The sequence below is a fragment of the Peromyscus eremicus genome, chromosome 10 (genome assembly GCF_949786415.1).
Source record: "Peromyscus eremicus chromosome 10, PerEre_H2_v1, whole genome shotgun sequence".
Taxonomy (NCBI): domain Eukaryota; kingdom Metazoa; phylum Chordata; class Mammalia; order Rodentia; family Cricetidae; genus Peromyscus; species Peromyscus eremicus.
The window spans coordinates 93,756,420-93,776,554 of NC_081426.1; the positions used below are offsets into that span (position 1 = coordinate 93,756,420).

Sequence of the window (20,135 nt, forward strand, 5' to 3'; positions counted from 1 at the left end):
AGGCTGTCTAAATACCGTTCTGGGAAGCTTGGGACTGTTGGGTGTTGCTGAAGTTGGTGTGAGGGGGGAAAAGTGGAGAAGGAAGGAGGAAGCTGCTGAGCTCTGGGCGGAGAGTAAGAGAGGCTTGGCAGCTAGGCTGGGAAGCTGAGGGGGTGGGTTGCCGGTAGAGCCAGGCCCTTCACAAATTGAGGGGATTGGTAGTGCAGACACACACCGGAAAAGTAGGGACCACAAATGAACGACAGCAGTGAGTTCTGAGGTGTTTAGTCTGGTGTCTGGCTTGTTACCTCTGCTGTGGTTTCACTGTGTGGAAACATGGTGCTTTATAAATATGAGCCAGACATTTTAAATTTATTAAATTCCAGTTGTCACCAAACTCAACTAGAGGCTGCCTTTTCCCAAACTCACCAGGTAGCTATAACTCCCTAACCTTGCCTTGTTTGGATCCAGGTGTTAATAAAATGCTGGGGAACAGGTGGGTTTATGCCATAGCCTTTGTACCTTCTTTTCTGAAGATGCTCTTCCCTGGAGGAGGCAGCCTGGCCTCAGTTGACTGCCTTTATTTATCCACGGGAGGGAGGTGGCTGTGTTGAGGAGGGGCACTAGGGAACCACCTGGGCTGGAAGACTGTTTGATGGGATGGTATTATGACAAGTTAAATGTTTGCGCAGTGTAGAAGTCGGTCTCAACTTCTTACTTCTTTTGGAGGCTGCAGTGTGAGCAAATGGCACGAGGGAAGTGGGACTCTGCCAGACGGAGGGTTGTTTTCTGCGCACACTCCAGTCCTTCATCTTTTTGGGCAACCATGCTTCCTCAAGAGGCGGGCTGATGACTGAGTTTAAATCCATGCCACACAGTGGGGACCAGGGTCTCACCATGTAGCATCCAGTGGCCCAGAGCCCAGAGATTTGCTTGCCTCTGCCTTCCAAATGCTGGAATCAAAGGCTTGCAATTTCACACCCAGCCTAATTATATCATTCTAATAGCTATATCATTCTAATCCTGAAATTGTTATAGCAAAATATATTTTTGCATAATTCATTTTGCTTTAAAGAAAACTCCCAGAAAGGCCAGTAAGTTTGTGCCCAACTTCTTTTTCATATCAACAGTTGGGAGACAATTTAATGATAATATCGCCTCGTTTCAGTGATTCTTCAGAACATTCAACGATTAAACATTTTAATAGTTTTTATTTATTTATTTATTTATTTATTTATTTATTTATTTATTTGTGTGTGTGTGTGTGTGTGTGTGTGTGTGTGTGTGTGCGTGCTCACACCCAGCATAGCACACATTTGCAGGAGTTATTTCTCTTTTCCACTGTGTGGGTCCAAGGAATCAACTCAGGTCATCAGCCTTGGTGGCAAGTGCCTTTACGTGCTGAGCCACTTAGCCAGTCCCAGAACATTAATCTCCTTAAATGTAGATATTTTGAGCACCTTAAAAATGTCGGCAATTGGTACAACATAGTAGCAGTAGCCAAAATATTTTTTAATGGACTGAGCAGTTAATTTCCTCCTTGTTAGATAGATATGCCTTGACTTAGGTTTGAATTGAATTGTATATTATCTGTATTTATGCCTCTTCTTTTTCCAGATACACCTTAAGAATAAAAATAAGCCATCCAAGAAGCCCCCACCTCTTCTCTTTCTCTCTCTCTTTTTTTTTTTTTTTTTTTTCGAGACAGGGTTTCTCTGTGTAGCTTTGCGCCTTTTCCTGGAACTCACTTGGTAGCCCAGGCTGGCCTCGAACTCACAGAGATCCGCCTGGCTCTGCCTCCCGAGTGCTGGGATTAAAGGCGTGCGCCACCACCGCCTGGCTCTCCTTTTTTTTAAGTTCTGCTGAGGAGTGGACTCAGGACCTTGTGTGTGCTAAGCAAACCTTCATTCAGCTACACATGATTTCATAAAAAGATATTTCTGAAGGATCCATATGGCTATATTATTTTTCATATTTTTATATCCAGGTATATGCATTGTCTTCAGGTTTATTAACTGCTTGAGGACTTTGCTTGCCATCTCTCGGTCACTCTGCTTTAAGATACGGTGGGCTAGTTTTTCTGAACCTCCCAATCTGTTCGAGCAGGGTATATTCCTACCTCAGTAGAGTTTTTTGGTTTTAGATTTATTTTATTTCATGCGTGTATGTATGTACACCGTGTGTATGCCAGGTGCCTGTGGAGGTCAGCAGAAGACCTCAGATCCCCTGGAACTGGAGTTAGTAGAGATGATTGTGAGTCATCATGTGGGTGCTGGGAATTGAACCCGGGTCCTCTGGAAGAGCTATCTCTGCAGTCCCCCTCAGTAGAGTTTAAACTTAGAAGTAATACAGCCTTTAGACGTCCTTCGCCGTTTGCAGGGCTCCTTTCTGTGTCTTACGTGTAATCAGCGGGTTCCGGCAACAGCGAGGTGAAGCAGTCATTCTCAGAGAGAGAGTGAAGGTTCAGTGGCCGTGTTAGTCAGTGGTGATGCTGGGTCTTAGACAGGGTCTTGGGTGTATGGCCCTCAACTCTTTGGTAGTCTGGGAAGTTGCTGCCTCAGAGAGAGTGGTGCTAAATCAGGTGGGCCTTAGTTAGTCCAAAAGAGGAGCCCGCACCCAGGGTCAGCTGTCCCCCAGTTCGTCTTTCTCCTTCTCTGTTTAGACGTGGCTTACAGCTTGAGGCATCGCCTCTTCTGTGTCTGTCACTAGGTCTGGTTGTGTTCACATGAGCGTGTTCACATGGTGTGTTTTCATCTGCAGCGTCTCCTCTCAGGTGTCAGTGAGTGTTCACCCCTTCGGGCAGTTAGGTCAGCTCTCTGCAACCTTTCAGGATTACAGAGAACCCTCTCTTCCTATCTCCAGAAGTCAGTCAGTTCATACCTGGTGTGTGTGTGCTTCTTCCTGCAGCCCATTGGGCGTGACATGTTTCCCGACTCTCCGCTGAGAAGTTCACATTACAGAAAACCAAGGGTAAACTCACCGAACTTTACATTAAGACATGAAGTTTTTTGTTGTTTTTTTTTTTAATTTTTTTTTATTTTTATTTTGCAATACAATTCAGTTCTACATATCAGCCACAGATTCCCTTGTTCTCCCCCCTCCGGCTCCCCTCACCTTCCCCCCAGCCCACCTCCCATTCCCACCTCCTCCAGGGCAAAGCCTCCCCCGTGGACTGAGATCAACCTGGTAGACTCAGTCCAGGTAGGTCCAGTCCCCTCCTCCCAGGCCGAGCCAAGCGACCCTGCATAGGCCCCAGGTTTCAAACAGCCAACTCATGCAATGAGCACAGGACCCGGTCCCACTGCCTGGATGCCTCCCAAACAGATCAGGCCAATCAACTGTCTCACCCATTCAGAGGGCCTGATCCAGTTGGTGACCCTCAGCCATTGGTTCATAGTTCACGTGTTTCCATTCGTTTGGCTATTTGTCCCTGTGCTTTATCCAACCTTGGTCTCAACAATTCTCGCTAATTGGACTCCCAGAGATCCACCCGGGGCCTAGTCATGGAACTCTGCATCCAGATCCCTCAGTAGTTGGATGAGGTTTTTAGCACGACAATTAGGGTGTTTGGCCATCCCATCACCAGAGTAGGTCAGTTCGGGCTGTATCTCGACCATTGCCAGCAGTCTGTTGTGGGGGTATCTTTGTGGATTTCTGTGGGCCTCTCTAGCACTTTGCTTCTTCCTATTCTCATGTGGTCTTCATTTACCATGGTCTCCTATTCCTTGTTCTCCCTCTCTGTTGTTGATCCAGCTGGGATCTCCCACTCACCCAAGCTCTCTTTCCCTCGACCCTCGCCCTTCACCACCCCCACTCATGTCCAGGCTGTTCATGTAGATCTCATTCCGTTTCTCTGTCATTGGGCGATCCCTGTGTCTTTCTTCGAGTCCTGTTTTCCAGGTAGCCTGCCTGGTGATGTGAGTAGCAGTCCAGTCATCCTTGTTCCACATCTAGTATCCTGTTATGAGTGAGTACATACCATGTTTGTCTTTCTGAGTCTGGGTTACCTCACTCAGGATGATTTTTTCTAGATCCATCCATTTGTCTGCAAACCTCATGATGTCATTGTTTTTCTCTGCTGAGTAGTATTCCATTGTGTATATGTACCACATTTTGTTTATCCATTCTTCAGTTGAAGGGCATCTAGGTTTTTTTCCACGTTCTGGCTATTACAAACAATGCTGATATGAACATAGCTGAACAAGTGCTCTTGTGCTGTGGTTGAGCATTCCTTGGGTATATGCCCAAGAGTGGTATAGCCGGATCTTGGGGGAGATGGATTCCCAATTTTCTAAGAAAGCGCCATATTGATTTCCAAAGTGGTTGTACAAACTTGCATTCCCACCAGCAGTGGAGGAGAGTTCCCCTAGCTCCACATCCTCTCCAGCATAAGGTAAGACATGAAGTTTTAAGCCAGGCAGGAGTGGCTCATGCCTTTAATCCCAGCACTCAGGAGGCAGAGGCAGGCTGATCTCTGTGAGTTCGAGGCCAGCCTGGGCTACAGAGGGAAAGGCTCCAAAGCTACACAGAGAAACCCTGTCTCAAAAAAAAAAACCAAAACAACAACAAAAAAAAAGGACATGAATTTTTTTTAATAGTCCCTAGAAGGGGCTGCTTAGTTGACAGAGTGCTTGTATACTGTCCAAGAAGCCCTAGGGTTGATTCCCAGTTCTGTGTAGCGTGTGTGTGGTGGTGCACGGCTATAATTCCAGCATTGGAGAGGTAGAGACTGTCTAAGCTACATAGTGAGTTTGAGGCCAACCTGGGATACATGAAAACATCTGTTCAAAAACAAAAGTTCCTATGTGGAAATACGTTTATTTTATTATCTTGGCATTCCTCAAATTTGAGGCTTTGCTGGAGTTTTTATATTATATCTAGAAAGATACTAATTAGAATTTGTGGTCCATTTTCTTTGGGAAATGCTACAGGAACAACTTGTCCTCCTTTCAGTTACTGGTATCTTTAGCAGACTAAAGTCCCGACTCTGATACTTCGTCAGAACGTCAGGGCAAGATGGGAAAGGGCAGTAGAGGAAATGTGAGGTTTTTGTTTCTTTCTTAAGGGAAAAATGAATCGATAAATCCAGGTTTCCTTAGGGCCAGGCACTGCCATTTCTGTCTGTGTGGAGGACTTGTTCGAGAAGCGGGTCTGTCTCCTGCAGCAGAGGCCGAGAGTGAAGGGTGACTGGCTTTGATGTTAAATGCCAAGGAGAAGTTAGTGATCAAGAGGAGATTTGCAGTGGAAATCAGTGCAAGCTAAGGTTTTTGTTGTTTCAAAACCCTCTTACTTTTCTTCATGTAGATTATAAAGTAAAAATTATTGTCTCTGTTGGAAATTGTACTGCATTGGTTCTCAACTCTTTTTTTTTTTTTTTTTTTTTTTTTTTTTGGTTTTTCAAGACAGGGTTTCTCTGTGTAGCTTTGCGCCTTTCCTGGAACTTGCTTTGGAGACCAGGCTGGCCTCGAACTCACAGAGATCTGCCTGCCTCTGCCTCCCGAGTGCTGGGATTAAAGGCGTGTGCCACCACCGCCTGGCGGTTCTCAACTCTTAAAAAAAAAAATCAGGATACTTTTAATTTACTAATAGATTTCAGAGGTCTTGATTATTTAGAGTTTTATTTTTGCATCTCTGGTAAGAAAGTTACTTAATATTACTCAACTAGGCGTGGAGTAGTGACCACGAGCTGTGTGTGTTTGTGACATAGTTGTACTTCTGAGTATGGGGCAGGGATTCAGGGCATGGGATCCTGCCAGGACCTTAATCCAATTCAGGGCCAAAGTAAAACTGCTCTGGACTGAAAATGGTGAGGAGGTGGCCAGCGTCCGTAGTACACTGCCCCTCAAACCGTAAGGGTTCCTGGGTGCGATTTTCCCTCATCGTTGGCCATGAGAATGGTGATGTGCAAAGTCCTGACTTCGGGTCTAATCTTGTTGCCTAATTTTGAAATCTTTGTAGTTACTCAGCCATAGGTAATGGATTTCTTCTTATCCCCAGGCCCCAGGAGCTTCTCTTCCTTGCATTTGCCAGGACTCGGACACACATCATCACTGCTGTTTTGGCTGGTGCTGCCTCCATACCAGCCTTGTATTCATTTCCCACAAACCAAGAGCGTCTGTCTCACCCTTAGTCTTTACAGTGTGTGAAAAGCATGTGGAGAAGGTCCTGCTATTTGTGTCTTCTGCAGTGGGGAAAACGTGGACATTTGTTTTGAATCAGTCTCTCTGGCTGTTAGGACGATTCTGTCAGTACCTAGTGGGTCAGTGAAGTCTGCTAGGGTTAGTACATGAAGTTCTTTATCTAGTTAAAAAACAAAACATTTGTGAGGCCAGGCATGGTGACAGCAGTGCCACTACCCAGGAGAATAAGAGTTTGGTGCTGGCCTGGACTACACACTGGGACCTTGGTGTGTGTGTGTGTGTGTCTGTCTGTGTCTGTTCCCTATTTATTTAATATCTCATATACTTTCCAGACACTTGTGGATGCTCTGTAGTTCTCTTGGTACTATGCATGCTGGGTAATGACCCTGTTTATAAAAAGAAACGGAGGCAGGCTTAGATTGTGACTTATATAGACAAGCCCTGGCCTATTCCAGATTTGTGCAGGTCCCAGTCTTTTTTTTTTTTTTTTGGTTTTTCGAGACAGGGTTTCTCTGTGTAGCTTTGTGCCTTTCCTGGAACTCACTCTGTAGCCCAGGCTGGCCTCGAACTCACAGAGATCCGCCTGGCTCTGCCTCCCGAGTGCTGGGATTAAAGGCGTGCGCCACCACCGCCCGGCCCTCAGGTCCCAGTCTTAAACATCTTCCTCCCTGCCTCCTGCTGTCTGTCTGTCTGTCTCTCTCCCTCTCCCTCTCTCCTTACCCTGACCTATAGAAAGCAGTAATCCTGGTTTGTCTCATCTGACCTGCCTTTTCTGTGAAGGTTAAGTTCGACCCTTGTGTGCAGATGTTAGGGAGAGACTTGTGAGGGATGTTTTTGTACATCGTTTTGACTTTCATAGATGTATTTCTATTTTCTCTAATGAACCAGGGTGTGTAGAGGTATTGGCCTCATTGTTTTAAAGACTCACTACTTTTGTGTGTGTGTGTGTGTCCGGTTGAGTGTGTCCCACTTGTGCGTGTGCTCACGGAGGCCAGTAGTGAGCATTGGATGCCCCGGAACTGCAGTTACAGGTGACTGTGTGCCACCCTGTGGGTGCTGCTCTTAAATGCTGAGCCATCTGTCCAGCTGGGTGAGTTTTTTGATACAGTTGTGTGCAAGTGGTATTACACATGGTTATGCTAATGTTATTAGGGATTGTATAAATGTCAGGTTTTTATCTCCATCAATGCCCCATAATGACTTGGGTTTTTTTTGTTTTGTTTTGTTTTTTGGTGAGTGGTCTCATTTGTTCTGTAGGGCATGCTGGCCTTGGACTCAGAGATTCAGAGAGTCATCTACAAGACTGTCTGTTGAGCATTTCCTCCTCACCACCATCCTCCCTTTTCTTGCCCCTCCCCATTAGCACCGTTTATCTTTCTAGATAGGGCCACTTTTTCCATATCATAAATAAACAAATGATTTTATGTCTATAAAATCTAGGAACCATAATGACTTATTTTACTAACAAATATCCTGTGGTTACTAACGGGCTTTAATTGGACCTCATAGTTTAATTTTGCCTTTTTGTGAGATTTTTGAGATTTCTTCATTAATTAACTGCCCTGAGTATCTTTTCATGTCTTTGGCATCTCCTTTTTCTCTGCTGCATCCTCCCTTTCCTTGAAAGAATTTTTAGAGTATCTTATATGTTCTATAAATTAATCCTGTGTTGCTCCTTAAAAATATTTTATTGTATTTAATAATGTGTGTTTGTATCTGTGGCTAGGTATGTGCATATGTCTCATTACTTTGTAGAAGTGCATCTACTTATATGCACACACACACACACACACACACACACACACACACACACACGGTCTCAGCCCGGTGGTAGTGTTACGCACCTTTAATCCCAGCACTCAAGAGGCAGAGGCAGGCAAATCTTTCTGAATTTGAGGCCAGTTTGGTCCACAGAGTGAGTTCCAGGACAGCCCAAACACAGAGAAACCCTGTCTCAGGAAAAACCAAAAAAAAAGGTGTTGGGGAGGGGCAGAGGCTCCCTTGGCTTAGGCTAGCCTCAGACTTGGCATGTAGCTGGGTATGTCCTTGAACTTCTGATGCTACTGCCCATACCTCTGGAGTGCTAGGGTTACAGATGGGTGCCACCTGGCCCAGTTTATCACGAACCCGTTTTTATTCTAAAGGGTCGTATTTTGAATAATTTCCCTCAAAATTCTTTATCATGGAATCCATTCTACACGCTGGTCCTGTGGCCATTGTAGAAGCATGGATTCTGTTCACTTATTTGTGTGTTCTTGGGCCTTCAATACACTGTTTCATTGTTACAGGTACATTTATATAACTTAATCTTGTTAGCATAATTGACATATTGATGTAAGTTAAGAAGGTCACACATGGTTTAAGTTTGTTATTTTAGATTTTTGTGATACTGGGGATTAAACCAAGGACTCTCCACGTGACAGCAAGCCTCCTCCCTCCGAACTATACCCAGACTGTTTTAAAGCAGTCTTCTGGCTTTTGTCTGTGCGTCTTTATTTTATTTTATCTGTGGCAGGCTCTACTGTATCCACAGCTGGCCTCCAGCTTGTAGCCAGCGATAAATTTGGACTTTTAATTCTCCTGTTCCCACCTCCTGAGTGCTGGGATTACAGACATGTTCCACCATGCCTGGCCCATGTAGTGCCGGGGATCAAACCCAGGGCTTTGTGCAGGCCAGGCAAACACGCTACCAGTTAAGCTGTAGCCACAGCTGGCGTCTTAATTCTTTGCACAGATCAGTACATTTTCTAGATGGATCTACTGAAATGGAACGTTCTCTAGTTTGATGGCAGCTTCCTTTGAGCATTACCTCTCTGTGTCCCTGCTTGCCTGTTGGCGGCGGTGACCTTCTTTCACGCTGGTCCTCGTGGCAGGGCAGTGGTGGCTCACTTTGGAGGGTTCTCTTTCTTCTTCAGTGCTGTTTGTGAGCTTGTGTAGCTTGGGTGGTTTTGAATGTTTTATGAGGTACGATGTGGTAATACTTGGGTGCATACCCTTGAAAGCCTGTTAATTATAGATGTCTCTTTATGACTGGGGAAACAGCATCCATTTCAGCTCGGTTTGCTCCAGGTTCCTCCTGCTCTGGTGTGTTCTCAGTTCACAGGGTCTCATTTCTCCATTTTATATCACACAGAATAGTACATTATTTTATTTGATAAGTAAGCTTTTGCATTCCAGGACAAAGTACAATGTACATTGCTTGGGTTTTTTAATATAAATAAATTGGAGATCACTAAATAAATAAATCTGATCTTGCTGAATATTGCCTGACAGGATACTATAGGCCAAAGATGGTGGTGTCCTTTTCCATCTGTTCTAGGGTTATATGAATTATAGGTCATAGTTTTTGTTTAATCGTTTGTTTGATAGTTTGAGATATGATCTTACTGTGTAGCTCTGGCTGTCCTGGAACTCAGTATGTAGACCAGGTTGGCCTCAAACTCAGAGATCTGCCTGCCTCTGCCTACCAAGTGCTGGGATTAGAGGCTTGTGCCTCCACTCCTGGCCCTAATTTTTTCTTTTGAAATAGGATCTCATGTAGCCCAGGCTGTCCTCAAACTCCTGATGTATCAGAAGATGACCTTGAACTTTTGGTCCTTACGCCTCCATTGCTCAAGAGGTGGGGCTAAAAGTGTGAGCCATCATACCCAGTTAGTGCTGTGCCAGGGTTTGAACACAGGGCTTTACCAACCAACCTGCACCCAACCCTGTGTCTGTACTTCTAAAGGTAATATAAGAGAGAGTTTCAGTTTTTATTTAATTACTGACAATGACGAAGCTTGTATTAAGCATGATAAAATTATAACAGTGAATGTTCTGACTCCAGAACCTGCTTGGACAGAGAAAGCCAGCCCTCTGTTAGAATTGTTCTCCCCACTAATGTGCTTTGAACCGGATTTGTTATCTATTTGCCTGAGTGATTATAATGACCCTTAGCACTTATGGAGGACTTCGTCAACATCGGTATTCCCATTTCGTGTTCAGATTCTTCTCTGCTACCCTCATCAGTCACCAGACCCACCTTTCCTACTAACCCCCTCTCGTATTCATTATCCTAATGTAATCGGCATCCAAACTACTCATCATTCTGCAGGTATTTGCCAAGTTCCAAACCATTAAATCTCATTTCCTTCTCTACCTTCTTTTTAGCTCTTGTGTACCCGACATTGTCTTAAGTTTGGAGTATAAAATAGAGAATCTAAAAGCACCTGAACTCAGAAAACAGGAACAGGCACATAAACCACTATCTAAAATTTAGCTCACAAGATAGACACATGCACCAGTGACCAGACTGAAGAGTTTAAGACACATGTGTGACTAGAATGCACTGTGACAGGTAACGGAGAACAGGACACTGTGACAGGTGACAGAGGACAGGACACCGTGACAGGTGACAGAGGACAGGACACCGTGACAGGTGACAGAGGACAGGACACTGTGACGGGTGACAGGATAGGACATTGTGACGGGTGACAGAGGACAGGACACCTTGAAGGGTGACAGAGCAGGACACAAAGAAACTGATTTTGTGCGTTCCTGTTTGTGAGGAAGAGAATCCTTCAAAGAGGAGGCGAGTTCCCAGGCTGAGCAGGACAGAGCTGTCCTGATGGAGCAGCCGTAGTTTAGAGACACAGACCCCCGTGTGACACAGCAGTGGCTGGGATCAGATGGGCATGCTGAGGAGAGCAGAGAGGCTCTGTGTTAGTGCCTAGGGTCCTCCATGCCGTTCTAGACGTGTGGGCTTCATCCCAACAGCATTGTGGAATCTCAGACCTTAAAGAAATGCTCAGTTTATTTTTTTAAGGTGTGGGATCGAAGCAGAGGTCCAGGGGTGCTGCAGTGGTCCAAGGTGATGCAGCAGAGATAATGTGGTCTTCAGCTGAAGTGATGGGAACAGAAAGGAGAGGGCAGACTGGAGAAATATTTAGGAGAAAGAATTGATTTCTGGTTAGGTAGAAAATGGAAGAGGAGGAAGGAAGGAAGGAAGGAAGAAGAGCAAAGAGAGTTTTCTGATTGGAAATGGTCACTGAGGTGTCACTAGTGAGGACAGAAAAGCAAAGGAGGACAAGTTGGGAGAGCATGGTGAGTTTGTTTAAACCCCTTTTTACACGTATTTATTGAGTGGGTGGGAGGTAGGGTCTCGTGTTCCACAGCGTCTGTGTGGAGGTCAAGGGGCAGCTTGCAGGTGTCAGTTCTCTTCCGTCTTCCGTGTGCCAGGGGCCTGCACTCAGGTTAGGCCGCTTGGCAGCATGTGGTCTGACCTACTGAGCCATCCCCTCCCTGGTCCTGTTTGTCGTGAAGCTGGGGTGTCTGTAGAGCATTCACAAGTGTGGGCCCTGGGAAGAATGTGAAGACGGGCCAGGTACCCATGGCTGGAACAGACCGGCGTAGCCACAAACGTAATTGACATCCTCCAGGCATGGCCAAAGGATCAAAGACTAAGTGAACAAGCAGAGAGCTCTTAGTCATGTAATCCTTACAATAACCTCCGTGAAAGAATTACTTACTGTCCTGTCCGTACACGGTGTCTGAAGCTCGGTAAGCAGCCAGGTCACCCAGGTTGGGAATAGGGAGCAGCCAGCTGCTGGGTCATCAGGGGACACGGCAACGTCATTAGTGAAGAGAACAGAGGTGACTAGATTTGGTCACGTATTTAGTTGGTCGTTAGAAGAGTTACCTGTAAAGTTAACTCAGGTGAAGAAAAATAGGAGATGAGAAGCAGGGTCGAGAGAGCCGAGGTTGAGTGTGTGTGTACATGTCCATCCTTGTTTATGATGCACATGATGGTGATGACTGCTACTTTTTTTCCCTTTTGGTTTTTTTGAGGCAGGAGCTCAGTATGTATTTCTAGATGGCCTAGAACTCACTCTGTAGACCAGGCTAGGTCTAACTCACAGAGATGTGCTTTCCTCTGCCTCCTGAGAGCTGGGATTAAAAGCATGGGTGGTTAACATTTATGGTGGATTGGTTGATTGAGAAATGTGATTAAGGGCAGGAGAGGGGATAATTTACAGAAAAAGTTTGAGGTATACTGGGGGCATGCTCAGTAGCATACGGTGGGGTTATCCTAGAAGGAAGTCGGGACAGCCGTTCTCTGGAGAGAGGACGAGGGTTCTGTGTGAATGTAGGTGAATGTGCAGGTGGGTGGGGAAGGAAGCTGAGAAATCCACTCCTGTGGCTGGGAGAGTATTAGCAAGGGAACAGATGAAGTCTGCTGCCAGGGGCCTTGAGACAGACATTCAGAAGTTACCTCAGGAAAAGGAGCCGCTGGGTCAGGGAGGATCAAGAGTTGTGCATTTGTTTTATAATATTTATTTATTGTGTGTGTTGTGGAGGTCAGGGTACAGCCTGAGGGAGCCGGTTCTCCCCACCCTCCATGTGTCTCTCTGGTTGAGGTCTTCAGACTTGGCGGTGATTGCCTCTACCCACGGAGCCATCTTGCCCACCCAAGTAGTCCGTTCTTTAAGGTCCTGTCAGTTCTGTAAGGCTGGCTTTCCTGGATGACAGCGTGTTATGATAACATGTGAACTTCTCAACAGAACACTGTGGCCCTGCCTGAGCGTCGAGTTTAGTGATGTGGAGGAACCTAAGGTGGACCAAGAAGATGGGGAGCCAAAGACCGAATGTTAAGGAATTTGAGTGCTAGCTGCAGGGAAATCACTTACCTCATGAGGCTTCAGTTTTCCTGTCTGGTGGTGGAGGAAGTTAGATTTTATGTCTTCTCGTCTCCTATAGCTCTAAGGAGTCCGGGGAGACTTGTACACCATTAGAAAAAAAACTAATGGATCAGAGCAAATCAAGCCCCTGCTCACAGTAGCTCTTAGGCCCCTGTCCTTAGGGGGTTGGCAGCTTAAGATGGGGTCAGCTGTGGGGTAATTTGTGGCCCTGGATGTCAGCTGGGGAGAGGTCACAGCCAGGAAAGGAGACAGACAGGAGGGTGAAGCCATGGCTGTTTGTGCCCGTCTTGTGTGGCATGGTTCACTGTGCAGCCACCTTTTAAGAATGGAGCTCACCCCAGGGGTGGGGCTGGCATTAGGGGGTGAGTCCAGGTCAGGTAAGTGGCTGTTGAGATTACTGTAATAACTTAACAAGCTACAAAGGTGACAGGACACTCTCTTCACAATTAAGCCTCTAATCTTTAGGCTGTCAGAGATCCCAGAAACCTGGGCACTTCCTTCCCCCCGCGTTCTGCCGTTAGACAACCGAGTGCCTGGAAAATTCTTCACAGGAAGAAACAGGGTGTAACAGACTTAGTAAAATGTTTTTCCGAAATTCACTCTTTTAAGGCTGGGGATACTATTCTGTCTCCACTCCAGTTATCTAGAGTCTGAAACTCATATTTTTCCCCCATAATTAAATATTCTTCAAAGTGAGGCATAGTCTAAAAATGAAAACCATTTCATCTTGAACTTAAATCGTTGTCTCTAAATGTGTTCTCCCATTTCCTGAGAAACAGCAGGAAGGAGATGCTTTCTCTAAATAAACTAAGCAGCCTGAGTGTGAACTCAGGGTAGTGGGGATCAAAGATTCCAGCGTGGTCACCCAATGGGAGTTTTCCAGTCATTTCTATAATCTCAGAAAGACAAGTCTAATGCTAGTGTTGTTGTTTATCTATTGGTTTGGCATGAAGTATGAGAATGTATGTGTAACTTGGGAGCATGCCTTGAGTGTGCTTGAGATGGTCTTGGCATCAATGGCTGTCTCTGTCCTGGAATCTGTTCCTAAGATGTAGCTGATGAGGGTGGCATACCTCAGTGGGGAAATATCCTTCTTAGCCATGGCATTTAAGAAGAACAGACCATCATCTGACTTCCTGTGTGGCGGTGGTTTGACTAAGAACGGTCCCCATAGACTCATTTGAATGCTTGGTCCCTGGGTTGTAGAAACCTTTGATAGGATTAGAAGGATTAGGAGGTATGGTGGTGTTGGAAGAAGTAGTTCACTAGGGGTAGACTTTGAGGTTTCAACAGCCCATGCCAGGCCCCATTCCCCCCCCCCCCCCCGCCCCCCTCGCTTTCTGTCTCTTGGTCTCTGTCTGTCTTAGGGATGAGAACGCAGCTGTCTGCTCCCCCTTCAGCACCGTGCCTGCTGCTGTGCTCCCTGCCATGACGGTCATCCGAAACTATCAGCAAGCCCCTGATTAAATACCCTTTTACAAGAGTTGCTTTGGTCATGGTGTCTCTCCATAGGAACAGAACAGCAACTGAGACATGGCTCTCTTTGAACTTAAACTCTAGATAGCCCAGTAAACTGTTTCATGGATGTTCCAGGAGGAAACCGTTAGCAGCTTAAACCCTCAGCTCCACTGAAAAATGGAGTTGGTGACAGTAATTATATGTGAGTCTGTATGTATATTTATTTATCTTTATATAAGAATAGGGTGTTTATTAATATTCATTTCCAGAGACAAGATTTCATGATCATTATCATTCATCTCATAATGTGTGGTGCTCTGTTCTGTCCATGGTGTGTAACAGGTCAGACAGTTTATACTGGGAATATTACGTATAATTGGCACCCTTGTACGATTATGCCCTCAAGAGACTAAATTCCCGCCTTGCATTGTCTCTCAAGAAAGGATAGAGAGAGCAGGATGCAGCTCAGCACGTGAGTGGCATGCACGAGGCTCTGGTCCATCCCTAGCCTGGAAAGCAAAGGAGAAGAAAGGTAACAGCAGAGATCAAAGCGGCCAGGGCTGTCGTCCATTTCTCAATCTCTTTCTTTTTGACCCAAGTCTTTCTATTTAGTATGTTTCTTGTGGACAGAGTTTTTTTCCTACTTGACCAATACCGTATATATGTAAGTATATGCAAGTCGTTCACATCCAGCGAGGTCAGTAGTGAAGGGTTAGCGCTTACTGTGTTTGCGGTTGCTCTCCAGCTGTTGCGTTTGATGTTGGCTACGCATTTTCTGCCTTAGGTGTTTTTTGTTTATTTGTTTTGTCGTTTCTCACTGTATTGTTCAGACAGTCCTTTGTTCTCTCTGCCTCTGGAATTACAAACACGTATTGCCATACTTTCTTTTAAAAGTGTTGAGTGGTGGCCTTAGAGTTTTTGATTGACCCCCACCTCAATTTTATTTATTATTATTATTATTATTATTATTATTATTATTATTATTGACTTGCACAGCTTTAGGGTTGAACTGCCTGGGACAAGGGAAATGAAGAAATAATGGACTCATGATACAGAAAAGCTGGGATCGGGTGGGCCGTGCACTCTGACAGAGACATACTGGCACCCTGGAAAGTCAGCGGTTTTATTAAATAAGCTGATGGAGGATCAGTTAGCTCCTCTCAGTAGGGTCCCTGTAGGGAGCCATCGTAAGCTGTCATCATGCTGGAGGAGGAAGCTGTGGTTGATGTTTTCTACACACACTGTCAGCATCCAGATTTGGACCAGGGGAAGGCCTTGCAATTCCGCCGAGCCTGATTAAGGGAAGAGCTTGTTCCATAGGTTTGAGGCCTTAGGGTCTTTGACATGGCCATACTCATGTTGTGAGGTGTTGATTCTTTTTTTTTTTTCCTTGTTCTTCTTGTTCTTCTTCTTGTTCTTGTTCTTCTTCTTGTTCTTGTTCTTCTTGTTCTTGTTCTTCTTGTTCTTGTTCTTCTTCTTCTTGTTCTTCTTCTTCTTGTTCTTCTTTTTCTTGTTCTTCTTGTTCTTGTTCTTGTTCTTGTTCTTCTTCTTCTTCTTGTTCTTCTTCTTCTTCTTCTTCTCTTCTTCTTCTTCTTCTTCTTCTTCTTCTTCTTCTTCTTCTTCTTCTTCTTTTTCTTCTTTTGGTTTTTCAAGATAGGGTGTCTCTGTGTAGTTTTGGTGCCTGTCCTGCAACTTGCTCTGTAGACCAGGCTGCCCTCAAACTCAGAGATCTGACTGGCTCTGCCTCCTGAGTGCTGGGATTAAAGGCGTGTGCCACCGCCACCCAGTGTGAATGTTGATTCTTATAGGGGCACGTTCATTCCTCTCTCTCTCTCTGTGTGTGTGTGTGTGTGTGTGTGTGTGTGTGTGTGTGTGTGTGTGTACATCACTCATGAATGTCATGGAGCATGTATGGAGTTCGGGGGTAATCCTGTAGGATCAGTTCTCCTCTTACACCTCACACAGGTTCTGGGAATCAAAATCAGATCGTCAGGCTTAGACAGCAAGTGCTGTCTTTCCCATTGAACCATCCTGCTGGCCACCAACTTCTGCTTTTTAAATGGAAAGATAATTACCCATATGTGATACGCACAGAATAGAGTTTGGAAGGGATATCCATGAATACATTAAGAGTAGTCATTGCTCAGGGGTAAAATTATAGATGATTTTTAGAAAGATTTGCTCTTAATTGTGTGTGTGTGTGTGTGTGTTTGTGCGTGTGCATGTGAGTGCTGGTGCCCCAGGAGGTCAGAGGTGTCAGATCCTCAGAGCTGAAGTCATAGGTAATTGTGAGCTGCCCCAAATGGGTGCTGGGAACTGAGCCCTGTTCCTTGGCCAGAGCAATATGCTCTCTTAAGAGCTGAGTCTTCTCTCAGGCCCTATGGATCATTTTTGCTTTTTTTTTTTTTTAAATATAGCTTTCTGTATTATCTGAGCTTTAAAAATACCCAGCAGTTACATTTATTATCAAAATGAACCCACTTCTTTTCATCTTGAAGAGACGAGGTAAACCATGAGGAAGCGAACTGAGAAGAATCGACTGCGTTCTAAATTTGCACCCAGCCAGTTTGGAGTTTGGGATGAGCACACAGGCTCACATCACCTCCACTTTTTGGGCAGGAAGAAGACAGAGTTGGCTGCCTTTTGTTTTATCTGTCCTGTTCCTTCTCAGCCTATATAGCAAGAAGGATCCTAAGCGTGACTTGGGAATCAGTCTGCTCCAAGGCATTAGGAGAAGATTTCTTAACTGAGTTCACTGGCTCTCTCTCTTTCTGCATAATTGAGATTTTTTCCCCCCTGTACAGAGCTGCTTTGTGCTTCTTTTGAAAAATAATGAGCCGAATGAGAGTGTTCCAAAGCTACCACCTGAAAACACAGCCTTTTTTTGGGGGGGGGGGGTTCAAGACAGGGTTTCTCAGTGTAGTTTTGGTGCCTGTCCTGGATTTCACTCTGTAGACCAGGCTGGCCTTGAACTCACAGAGATCCGCCTGCCTCTGCCTCCTGAGTGCTGGGATTAAAGGCATGTATCACCGCCGCCCGGCAAAGCACAGCTCTTCAAATACAACTTTGAGCTGTTTGGTTTTGTTTATAAAAATGCAGCTAGCTGGTGGTTTGCTGGCATGAACCTGGTGAGGGAGTCAGGTGTGGGAGATCACTTGTGAATGGTGTGGGCGTAGTAATGACTGATGTGACGCTGTCTAGAGATCAGGAAGAGGATATGTCTGAGAAGATTGTGATTACTGTTGTTCTGATATTATTCATTATATTTTCTGAATTTATTTGGGTTTCTAATATAAAGCAGATCCAACTAAGGTTTAGGAAAAATAGCAATACTTAATGCAAACAGACAAATGCTGACTGTCTATTGTTATTGTTACTACTTTTGAAGGATTCCAGATTGACTAAGACCTCATGTATGATAGACAAGCATGTACTACAGCTATTGCCTGAGCTCACATATATGAATAATTGCTATTTAAGGGATTATGAACAGAACGTAGCAATTTTTCTTTATTATAATTTCATAGTAGATATTTTACAAGTGGGGTACTTTAAGAGAATATTGAAATGTTAATGAGGTTTTTGTTATTTGTAGTAAAATCCTATCACACTGTTCAGTGGCTGGGAGTGAGGGTAGCGAATTTGACTTCATACTCATTTCTGCACAGCGATGTGACAGTCGGAGGGTCGCGTTGGCAGAAGAACACGGGCACAGGTTCTGGGGACTGCCAGCCTTACCCATGGGGCCCTGGGACCTTGCTCTCATTGCTTTCTCCCTGGTCTTCAGAAACCTGCTGTTTGCAGCTGTGAAAATCAGTGAGAACCAGGCTGGGGCTAAGGGCGTGAGGTGTGTGTGTGTGGGGGAAGTAACCTGTTGTTGTGTCCAGTGCAGAGGAGCAGGGTAATCTACAGGCTGTGCGCTCACCCGCAGAGAGCAGCTGCCTGGGGCAGGCTCCCACCCTTGCTCTTGTGTGTGTGAAGCATAATGCTCTAATGACCGCCCTTGGGGAAAGGTTGGCGGGCACCATTTCTGCTTACCTTTTCATCCATTATTACACGGTGGCTCCCCTGCCTGTTCTAATCATTCGCTCTTTGAAGGAGGAGAGCTTGTGGTCTGTGTTGCCACAGAGGCCCAGTATGGACTCCAGATACTAAAATGGTGCATTATGAAAACTGGAGTGAAAATTTTAAAATGACAAAAATGACTTTGGCAGGAGCCTCAAAATCATACTCACAATTGTAAGCTTAATGTGCTCATTATAAGCCTTTATTTACATCCAGTGTAATAAAATAAGCTATTTTAGATATTTTCTGGATTAAAGTTCTTTTCCATTTTCAGTGTCAATTTGTAGGTAATTTGTGTATTTGGGAGAGCAGAACATTTTACAATTTCAAAATATAGTCACCCAAGTTTTATTCTTACTTTATGGATGGAGCCCAAGAGTTTGAGTTGAATGTCGCTCATTAGGTGAACTTCCTTCCCATTTGGGCACAATGTTGGGCGGGCACTCCTACAGATGTCCTACTCCAGGAAGATGTACCCTTCACCATTCCAAGGTACAGAAAAGGTGCAGATTAAGCTTTTGTAGATGACATCAAAACCTCTGCCCTCTCTGATTTCTCTTTAATCAGTAACATTATGGATTAAGCCTTTTATGGTAAAACTTAAAAGATTAACACAAATTTGGCCATAGCTCGTCCCTCGTGAAATGATTAACAAGACAGACTTGCCTGACTTCATCTTTCTCTCCTTCTGTGAGTTTTCTAACCCCAGAGCTCTTTATTTTTCTGGACAAGTCCAGTTATTTGGCTTTTATTTTTGAGACAGGGTTTTACTATGTAGACCAGGCTAGCCTCAAATTTAGGGATCCACCTGCCTCTGCCTCCTGAGTGCAGGATTAAGGTGTCTGTAGCTGGAGAATTTCTCTCCAGCTCCCTCCACCAAATCACGCCATTCCCAGAGCCCATTTATAAAAAACACACAGACTCTTACATTATTTAAACTGCTTGGCCATTAGCTCAGGCCTGTTATTGTCTAGCTCTTACTCTTATATTTAGCCCATTTCTATTAATCTTTACTTTGCCACATGGCTCATGGCTTACTGGTACCTTACATCTTCCTTGTCCTGATGGCGGATGGCAGTGTCTCTCTCTCAGCCTTCCACTTCCCAGAATTCTTTTCCTTGTCCCGCCTATACTTCCTGCCTAGCCAATGGCCAATCAGTGATTTATTTACTGACCAATCAGCAACACACTTGACATACAGACCATCCCACAGCACTTCCCCTTTTCTTTTCTTAAAAAGGAAGGTTTTAACTTTAACATAGTAAAATTACATATAACAAAACAATTATCAAGCAAGAATTACAGTTACAATATTAAAGAAGAGATCCTATCTATCTTATATTTGTAAGTTTAAGGTTTTATATCTAACTTATCTTTTATTATAACTAAGGAAAATTGTAAGTATCTAGTCTTTAACCACATCAAAGACCTCAGAAGGATATACTACTACCTGAGAAATGGAGAAGGATATAAGCAACTTTTAGGAGTCTTGTAGGGTAGACAGAGACAGCTGGCAGCCTGGACAGTCATTCAAAGTTCTCTTGTAAAGTTGGGGCATCTGTCTTCAGCCCACAGGCCTAGAGTCTCTTATTCACTTTTCTCTGTGTCCTGTAGAATGTCTGGCAGTTTTCTCTGCAAAGCAGGAACCTGAAGGACCATTTTGTCAAGCAAAGTTCAGTGGTCACCTTTGTATGGGTCCTGCATGTCCAGTTGATCAGACAGTCCAGGCAAGAACAGTTTCTTGCCCAAATGGCTATTTTTGTCAAGGTGAAGATAAACTCCATATAAAGTGTCTTCGATGCCCATCCTCCTCTCT

At 44.7% G+C, this 20,135-nt stretch overlaps 1 protein-coding gene across 1 annotated transcript in view; it reads left to right on the forward strand.

Annotated features, from left to right (window-relative positions):
- Positions 1 to 20,135, forward strand: part of Lrrc8d (leucine rich repeat containing 8 VRAC subunit D) — a 92,779-nt gene that overhangs the window by 464 nt on the left and 72,180 nt on the right. The window lies entirely within an intron of this gene.